The sequence below is a fragment of the Oncorhynchus masou genome, unplaced genomic scaffold (assembly GCF_036934945.1).
Source record: "Oncorhynchus masou masou isolate Uvic2021 unplaced genomic scaffold, UVic_Omas_1.1 unplaced_scaffold_4038, whole genome shotgun sequence".
NCBI lineage: Eukaryota > Metazoa > Chordata > Actinopteri > Salmoniformes > Salmonidae > Oncorhynchus > Oncorhynchus masou.
In genome coordinates, this window is record NW_027010438.1 from 21,487 (window position 1) to 31,893 (window position 10,407).

The 10,407-nt window shown below is 37.2% G+C and overlaps 1 pseudogene; it reads left to right on the top strand.

Moving 5' to 3' along the window:
• The first annotated feature begins 2,447 nt into the window (after positions 1-2,447).
• On the top strand, positions 2,448-4,650 carry LOC135534861 (short stature homeobox protein-like; annotated as a pseudogene).
• Positions 4,651-10,407: the final 5,757 nt, after the last annotated feature.

Here is a 10,407-nt window from a genome sequence, read left to right on the forward strand (position 1 = left end):
TTACTCCAGATTCTTATTAACTCTGAATATAAGAAAGGACTTTGTATTGGTGGATTTGAATTTGCAACCTTTGGAATCAGAGGCAGATGCTTACACAAATCATCCATCCCCGTCCCACAACACTCTATCAAAATCAATACCTACTTGAAGGTAACAGTGCTTGCGGTTGAAAATGTTGGCCATATAAGACAAGGGAGAATATGATTCGTGCCCCTTTAAGGATGTTGCGCCACTAAACTATGGCGACCAGGTGACATGAATGCTTCTGTGTATAGAACATCACTCTTCGATTTGCGCTGGTCGATTGCGTTTGTTGATTTGGCTCCACATGTGGATACTCCACTTCAATTGGACTGCACTCACTAATATTCAAACGTTTAGAAAAAAAATTATCACTTTGAAGTTTCACAATTAAGATCCTGCTGATGAAGAGGAAACCCTAGTTTGAAATGCATGTTAGATGACTGGAACCACATTTTCAAATATGTCACACGTTGTTGTTGTTGTTTTACATTACATTTACAAGATTACATTACTTTTCGATGTTTTTATCCTAAATATTAATATTTCACTACCCACATAAATGATGTTGTTTTCATTAAATTGGCCTACAATTACTATGTTGTTATAGGCTAATGCAAGCAATTTTAATATCATTCATGATTCATCCTGTAGAGCACCTATAGTGAGAGTTTGGTAACCTAGCACCTCTAAAATAGCCATGGTACACTCTTACCTGCTGTATCACCTTTATTAGTTGTTGGGCTCTTTTGAACCCTCGACACAAACTGAAATATAGGATGTATACCTTAGCCTAATGGTTTACTAATACTGAAATATAGCTTATGTTTGAAGATAGCAACCAATATTGTCATGATTTTAAGAATGGGTTGTGATGAGTTTTCATCCCATTGCAGAAAAAGTTAGTGTTATGGTTATGTGAGACCAATTAGGATGCATTTCGTTATTGACCACACACGCACATCCCTTTACAAGTCTAAGTGTTCAATGTGGAGACTCGGAACACCGAATTATGTTGTGAGGAGGATTTAGGTTCATTAACAACAAAGGGCGCAGTTCACGGCACGGGGAAAGTCCCTCTGTCTGCGCGCGTCGGCCACTGAGATGTGAGACGGGTTTTGTGATAAATGGAGAGATATCAAAACACGCACTTAAAGAGCACAGCTTCACTGAGCGCTTTCACACTGCCGGGGCTCTCCGGGTTGAAAACCCCAGGGACAGCTCTCTTCTCTCGGTCTTTTGTGTTTCTGAGCTGGACCCGTACATGCGTTTTAGATAATGTTCTGCTACTATAGCCAACATCTATTTATATGAAAATCCTAGTTATAAATAAGGGAACATTTCACACCACATGTAATGTTATTGATTATCAATGCATTTTAAGAAACATACAGTTTAACACTTAGTACTCCCAGAGGTGTTTCAATAATATGAATTATGAACAAAACGTCTAGGCCAACTTCAGATTGAGCAAACAGACATGTAAAGTCACTGAGATTTATTGAATTTGATTAGAAGTAGAAGCCCCTATAAATTGACCGGGGAATGTTAGCCGATTTTCTGGCAATCACCTTTTATGCATGTATTTCCTTCACTAATAATAGATGCATTGTAATCGTAAATATTTACTCACTCATAGTTTATGACGAAATTACCTTTACAAAAGTCAAACAATATGGAATTTTTATTTGTTCTCCAAAACGTCGGAAACCAGTATTTGTTGCCTATCATTAAGGAAATTCTAGAATTTGTATAATCATTGGCATGTTATTTATTTGCAAATATTAAGTGAATTACAATCTCAGAAAATGTGTGGACTGCAGCCTATTTTGAATTATTGTCACACGATTCACACCTGCAAAACAAAATGAATGATATGATATAGCCTATGCATCATATAGCCTAAATAGAATTATCCCTAGAGAAAGTATGGGTAATTGTACTCGAATCATGGACCACCATTGTAGAAAGCTCATACAGCATCACTAGTCTGTTGCCAATGCTTTCCGCTGAATTGTAAATCCCAATAGTTGGAGCATATGTATTATATTATCATTGTTGTTGATGTTATTGTGATTTTAATTCTTACTTGTCAGCTCAAACAAATAGCAACACCAGGAGGAGCAAACCCAACCACTCCGTATTCACATTTCATAATCACGTTAATGAAATTATCGTTGAATTAATTAAACATGGGCCTACAGATCTCGCACGCTTTTCGCCGTAAGGCACCTTAGGCATTTTAATGACCCGTAATTCAATTAACCGCCTCCGTCGAAGCATTGATTTCTGGAGAAGCTGCTGAAAGTTGAATTCAGACAAGTCGAGCCCATAATTGCCCAAGACACAGATATGGGGGCTGGGCTGAGGTGGCGATGTATAAATAGTGTGCTCTCAAAAACACAATCATAACAGCAGGAGTGATATCACGACGGAGCGCTCTACGAGCAGACTGCTGAGGTTATATAGGTAATTTTAAAGTGGATTTCGGTGCTCAGGACCACTGAGCGGCCATGGAAGAACTTACAGCGTTCGTCTCGAAATCTTTCGACCAGAAAACCAAGGAGAGCAGTAAGGAGAGTATCACGTACAGGGAAGTTTTGGAGAGTGGTTTGGCGCGTGCAAGGGAGCTAGGGAACTCGGAGACAAGTCTACAGGACATAACGGAAGGCAGCAACCACTTCCCAGTACATCTATTCAAGGAGCACATAGAGCTAGAGAAAGAAAAACTCAAGGAGTTTAACGTTTCAAGGGCCACAGAAGGTACGTTTTTTATCCACCCGCTCGAGTTGTAGCGTGAATGGCTGAGATGCATCGCATTCTTAGACGGATCAAGCCCTTGGTTTTAACAATAACAGACATCGATTGTAAAGGTATTGTGGCAAAAACATTGATACGCTCAAAACTGTAACGAAAACATTTCGATTACTGCAGTTATTGTTGAAGGTATCTCGTAAACACAGGTCGTAGTAATTTGCAGATTATTTGAAACACTTTTCTCTATAATAGCCTATTTTGAATGTAATCTATATAATATCAATATTATCTCAATGCTGTCGATCATTGTAGCATATTAAATAGCAAATCATATCGATGAATAATCACGTATTGATGGCGATGAGATTCATGATAGGCTACAGCAATGCTTCCACTGCACAATGAATAGGAGTGATACTTTCCCTTCTGCCAGTCAGGATACAGTAGCCTAATAATTTATATTTTAATATCTCGTTCAATGGACCAGACATTTTTATTTTGACTGTTCACCTATATGAAGTGCTTCTTGCTTTCATTTACATTACATAACACATATAGACATACAAATAACTTTATACACAAAATTATCCCGTGCACCTCGAAGTTGGATGCATGCTCTTGCACTGTAATAGGCCTATCAGTGTTTGGATGTAAGTTCTCCACACTACCTTTTTGTATAGCACACAATTGGTCCGTCTATAGGTGCGTCTATAATTATGAAATGTTTTTTGTTACAGGCAAAATATGATGATGATATTAATGATATACCAAGACATTAGACCCGGTAATAATATGTTTATAACCTGTCATCAATAACTATCTGAACATAACTGTCTTTTAAGTAAAAACTATTAACTTGTGAAATCTTGTGAAATATTCAGATTTATAGACTTTTATACACACTAAGTTAAGTTATTTATCAGGTTTATAAGTTTAACTGCCATGGAAATGGTTTGTTGTATGATAGATAGGCCTAGGTCATTTCACAACAATTAAACTAATAGGTTACAAACTCGAGGAATTACTTTTTTTCAATCTAGAAGAAAAATATTTATATAATCATAAAAAAAATACAATTCACAACTTACTGTAAAACAATGACCACAATAATTTTCCAAAATAATAATCACATTAAAAATAATAGCATATAATGGTTGGTGTTGGGTATAGCCATGCTCAGTTTTAGATGGTGAATATTGTTGCGTTTTCGGCAGGGCATTCCTGCCAATAAAGGTGCCATGTGCAGTCTGTTAAATGCCATTGAGGAAATTATAATAGACCTGACCGTTACATGCTTTTATGATCGAGGATATCATAACGTGTGTGAATCATGTTCAATATAATATAGCCTGCATTTTGGTAATTTATTTCTAAATACATTTGTAAATTGTATTTTGACCAATAGAGATCGAGCTTCTGAAAAACGTTCTCTTCTCTTTCTCTGGCTGGCTACCTTAACACTTACTATATATCCCACCAAGTAAATATACGCTACAAACGGAGCCTGCGTGTGTGCGTATGTGCGCGCGCGTGTGTGTGTGTGTGAGAAAGAGAGAGAGAGAGAGAGAGAGAGAGAGAGAGAGAGAGAGAGAGTAGTTGCAGGTGCAATGGTTTGTTATGTTTAAGAAGGTGTACTGTATTTTAAAACGTGTGTTCACGCAGGGATATATGAGTGTAAAGAGAAGAAGGACGACGTAAAGTCTGAGGACGAGGACGCACAGAGCAAACTGAAGCAGCGGCGGAGCAGGACAAACTTTACTCTGGAACAGCTCAACGAGCTGGAGCGCTTGTTCGACGAGACTCACTACCCCGACGCCTTCATGCGGGAAGAGCTGGAGCCAGAGGCTGGGACTGTCAGAGGCAAGAGTGCAGGTAACACCCGGTCTCCATCAACTGAAAGTGAAAACCATAAATATAAAGCTGCAGGGATAAAGGTATAAGCTTTTGGACAAAACCCTAGAAAGGTCTGTCCCTATTTTTATCAACGTTTTGTACAAAAAAACGTGGGCAAAAAAAGGTTGCGCTTTTGAGCGGAAAGCATAAAGGATTGTTGTAGGCCTCGTTTCACAGAGCCTTCGTAGCGTTAAGATCATTTTCAGAACATTCTTACCTTAGATGATTTTTTGCCCTTCCATGTCATTTGGTTCACAGAAGATCTTCGCTTAACACAGAATCAAGATGTTTAGGCTATCCGTCTGACTGTGAATGCCGCTAACTTCTGAGCAAAGTTAACTACAAATAGCCTACAAAGTTGCCAAATTATTTGCAATTGTTACAATTTGATAATTTGATGCTTCAAATGAAAATCGAGATGACTGCATTAAAAGTTAGGCTGCATGGGCCTATATAGGCTAGGACTATTTACATTTGGTGTTATTTATTTATTCAGGAGAAAAAAACATCGAGTGTCAACACAACAACCAAATATAATATGAAACAAAACAGCAATCAATACAATGTAAATTCAAAAATACAGCACAACACAAAAAGTAAGAGTTACATTCATTCCTAAACTACTAGGTCCTCAATCAACACTTTACATTGCCCGAGTGGCACCAGAACGAACATCCAATTGTAATGGGTTTTCTAAATTGTTCCAGCGGTGAGTTGCATTAAATCTAAAATCAGGTGTATCTTATTTGAGCGAGACCCGAGGAACCTCAAGAGTTAACCAACCATGTGAACGGGTTTGGTAACATGTTTTTATACTTCAACAACGAAGTTAGGTAAATCAGAAACTTGTGTAGTAGAGCTTTGTAAACAAAAAAAGATTAGTGGAGTGGTCTGCGCGACTTTCATGAGGACCAGCCAACCTTTTGATACAGGATGCAGTGATGATTATTAAAACTGTCACTTGTGATAAAACGAAGGATGCTATGCTAGACGGCATCCAAAGGTTTAAGAGTAGCCTAGTGGTTAATGGTGTTACCATAGTCAAGAACTGGCAGGAAAGTTGAGTGTACAATATACTTCCTGTTGTTTAAGGAACACGAAATCAATTTAATGTTCAATCAATTTTGTGTTAACATTTGGCGACTGGGCTACAGGTTGTAATTCTTTCCTCAATGTGTTTCACGATGTGTAACAACATGTGCGCAATGATGTACCCAATCTTGTGATTTAGTACATTATTATTGGGTAAGCATAATAAGCCGCCTCAATAGCCTATTTACATCCATAGGTGGAAATACAGTAACTCTCTATGATCTGACCCGTCATCAATAATTATAAAGTTAAGGTAAACTGATGCGAGAACAGCGATACTTTTCTTTTGATCCTATCAGTATCTACACATGGTCTAACGATGCATTTAGGGAACGTTCTACGTGCTTCTTTGGGACACTTAAAACGTTGGCTCGCAAATAACGATGCATCTGGTACGATCATCATAATGCTTAAATTACATGGTAACTGGGAAACGAGGCTCTGGACATGTTAGAAAAAATGCGTGAGAGTTTGTCAGATTGAGACGTTCAGAGACAGTGGCATGTGGATATTTATAAGGGTCGATTCAAGAAAATGAGGCCTACTGTAAATTCGTGTTTCAAAATAAGAGTGGATTTACATGAGTAAAATATCTCTAGTGAGAGCTATCTCTCTTCAACATCAGATTTGCAACTTTTCTATTTACACTAGCCTTAGTTGTGGTGTGGCCAAAGGCAAATTCGTGCGTCATGTGTGATAGTATACCGTAAATCCAATTCAAACTATACAGGAGCTTCTCATCTAAACCATATTGCACATAATGTTGCACACTTAATTAATGCAATGATTCACACATGTGTAGACATTGTACAGCCTTTTTTGAATTTTGCTAACAGAGAAAAACGTGTGGTTTACTGGCCCAATTCAAAATTAAAGACTGTAAAATATCCACACATTTGTAAATAATTGCATTAATTATTAAGGTAATTGCGGTAATTATTGCATGGACATGTGGTGTTGGAAGAGCTAAATGTCTTTACACTGTACTACTCAGGGGGGGTGTGGCTGCTGGGTGTAGATGTCCCACACTAACTCCGGAGGTTGTGTGGGGAGACATCTCTTAAATCTCTTAAAGATATATTTGAATCTTTAATCTAAATCTCTTTACACTACACAAGTGTCTCTGTTGGACCTAGTTTGTTTTGTCAAAGAAGTGTTGTGTAAAGCGGCCCTATATGGCTAAGATGGTTGTAATGTAGGGCCTAGATCAGGAATTATGTATGGTCACAAATGAAACACGTTGCAGAAGGCTAACGGCCAAAACGTATGGGTTTGCAACAGCCTGCTACAAACCATATTGATAAGCATACAATTTAAAAACTATGTGGCTATAAAAAAAATCGAATGTTTCGATACACTTTGACTTCCTTATAAAATGTATGTTGTCATATTGGTAAAGGTGAAATATTTTGAAAGTTGTTACTTCACATTGATTTCATAATTAAATAAATCAAATTGCTGACCTGTCAGGTTTGGGGTATATTCATTCTGAAACAGCGTCTTACTATTACATTTTTTTTAATTATTTTATTTCCTTAAATTTCGTGAGATAAACACGTTAGGACAATCGTTTCCGGTGCACGTTAAAGACAATGCATATTCAGATTTATAAATAAGATAGCGCTGAGGTTTCTGTTTTTATATAAATTATTCACCCACTTGCAATTGTCACTGGTTATGATTAATTTCATAAACTATAGGCCTAATATTATTTTTTGGTTAGCCCTGCCTGTTCTCTTGGGGCCCAGTTATACCGAAATGTAACCTACACACACCAGATGCAACGAGACAAACATATCATGCGATATAAGATTCAGTAAACTGTGTGGCTGTAACTGACTCGATATTGTGGAAAGCCACATGAGTTTATCACACAGATTGACCTCACGACCTCGGTGAAATTAGTTTGGCAATGTTTCTAAATTACATTTCTGGCAAATACTTCTCATGGATGGTACCAGTTACAATAACAGACCAATAATAGCGCAATAATTATACTACTACTAATACTAATAATACTGTAGTGGTTACTGTTAAACTTGTATTTATTTTCCCTTGAATAAATTAACAAGCAAATGCATGTCATGATAACAATGGCCTATTTCAAAAAAATATTAGACAGACCTACCAAAATACTGTTGCTTTAAAGCAAATACAATTACACCTACAGCCATTGCCACATCATAGTTGCTCAAAGTGGCATTGGGTGAATTTAAACCTGTCTCCTGGCAGATTATTGTAGAAGAACAGTTGTTTATGTAGTTAAAAATAAAGGTTAAATAAAAAAATGAATAAAATAATAATGTGCTTCGGAAAGATCTCACCATATCATTAAAATGTATGAAGAGATTGTACGAGTGCTTAGGGGACACCCGTGTGATTATATGTCAGTCACCTCCTTTCCTCCAGTGTTGTCTTTGTAATATCTGGCATTGGCTTGATATACTGTTCCCTTAAAAATGAATTAGAAATAGGCTAATTCAATTCTGCTGCAACTCAGTCGGTGGGACACCTCATGTTCTGAGATCTAATTGGAGGAATAAGTAATATTATAAATCTACACCCAGTAACGGCTTGGTGCGCAACATAAAACAAAAATGTAATTGTAAATGGCCTAAATACAATTCTGGTTAACAGGATATGACAACATTTAGCCGTACCTGCTAAAACGCAGTGGGATAAATATTTATAACAATAACACACACTATCAACAAACACATAGGCTATTTAATGGACTGAAATCGGCCGTTAGGGCCAAACCACACACATTTAAAAACTTCATCGCAGCCTCTCTGTTCGCGGCTAAGGGACCGGTTTAAAAATTGTCTGTCAGGAATGAGGTAGATAGAAGGGTATTGAACCTGCACGTAGGTGTCGAAACAGAAGCCCTACGCCGCACGCAGCTGTCGGGAATCTAATGGAAAGTTATGAGAGCTTGGTGAGGAGCGCGGAGTAATTTGATTAGCCCTACGACTAATATATTTAGGTGTCTAGTGCAGAGCTAAATTAAATGTAATTATTCACTGTCTCTAATAAAAATCCAAAGGAAATTAAATTAGGGTGTTTGTGAAGCATCATTGAGTGGTCCTTAATGGTGAAATTACTGTCGCAACCAGTGTAGTTCACTTTGATTATCATTCTGGTACGTAGGCTAATTGGAATTGATCCTGAGCTGTATACTTTTGATTTATTTGTAGTTGTTGTGTTAATACAGACCTTTGAGGAACAAAAACAGTAGTGATTAAAAAGTAGACTAATTAAATACACCTCATGATATAGCCACGCCTAAAACAATCAAATAATATAATTAGCAGCGGAAGAATAATGATATAGCCATAGCCTATAATAATAATAATAGGAAATAGGCTAATAATAGGCCATTATAGACTATTCCTAAACATAATATTAGACAAACATTTGTTTGCAATATGCAATGTAGTGACAGATTGAGGTTTATTTATTTTAGTTTTTAGTTAACCTTTATAACTAGGCAAGTTAGTTGAGAACACGTTCTTATTTAATCATCTGTGGGCAGGCAAAGTCAATAATGCATACTTTATCGACAAACGTATTATTGCAGTCCAATCCAAACGCCTTTAATGATGTTCACTTGTGTAAAATGGCTGCGGAACCATGAATAATTAGACAGCGCCCTTTATGGTCATCTAATCGCGAATCCCGCTACTGTAAATGATAATCATAACTGGGGTCGAAGGGGAGAGGAGATGATGGATTAATGGAGGAATTAGGTTGATAATAGTTAACAATAGGCTATGCTGCTTCTGCAACCTGGTGAGCAATGGGGCGTAGTTGGATTACACAGAGTAACAGTGACCTTTTTGCACCGCTTGTTTAGCTCTAGGCCTACATATATTTTAGTGTCGACATTATTGTTAGGACATACATTGTCTGTCGATATTTTATACAGAAAATTATCCAATGTTAAATCAACACTGACAGTGTCTACTGGTATATGGGTTAACACGTTTCAGTGTTAAATTATCACACTGCTTAGTGTAAAGCCCTTATTTTCATATATCCCAAAGTGCCTTGCCTTTGGAGTGAAAACCACCTTTTACAGTATTTTTTAATGACAGAGTCCTGTGGCCTAAGCAAATATGTTATCATTAAATAAAATTTGCTGTGTATTCTCTAATTCAGGTAGATTATTTAAGATTGTTTTAAATATCTGTGTTTTTGTATATACATTGATTGATTAATATTATGCTGCCACAAAGATACATAACACATGTATCTAAACTAATCCAATCAGTCAGATTTAATGCACCTGTTACTGAAATGGTTGTTCCAGTTTAAATGGTTTAGGTAGTCTTCTTATCAACTTTCCTAACCCGGAGAGTCATTCTGAAAGCAGGGTGCATGTTAAACAAAATCCAACTGTTGGATAGCCTAACTCGGCCGGGATTCCAATAGGTTTTACACATCACTTTGCAAGTCGGCGTTATGTGAGTTGTAGGGCCTGATGTGGTCTGTAAACCAGGAGCTTCCTAACACCATTCTGTTAGGGTAAAATTAGGCCATCAAAGTAAGGCCTTATGATATACAGTACCAGTCAAAAGTTTGGATACACCTACTTATTCAAGGATGTTCTTTATTTTTACTATTTTCAACAGTGTGCAAAGC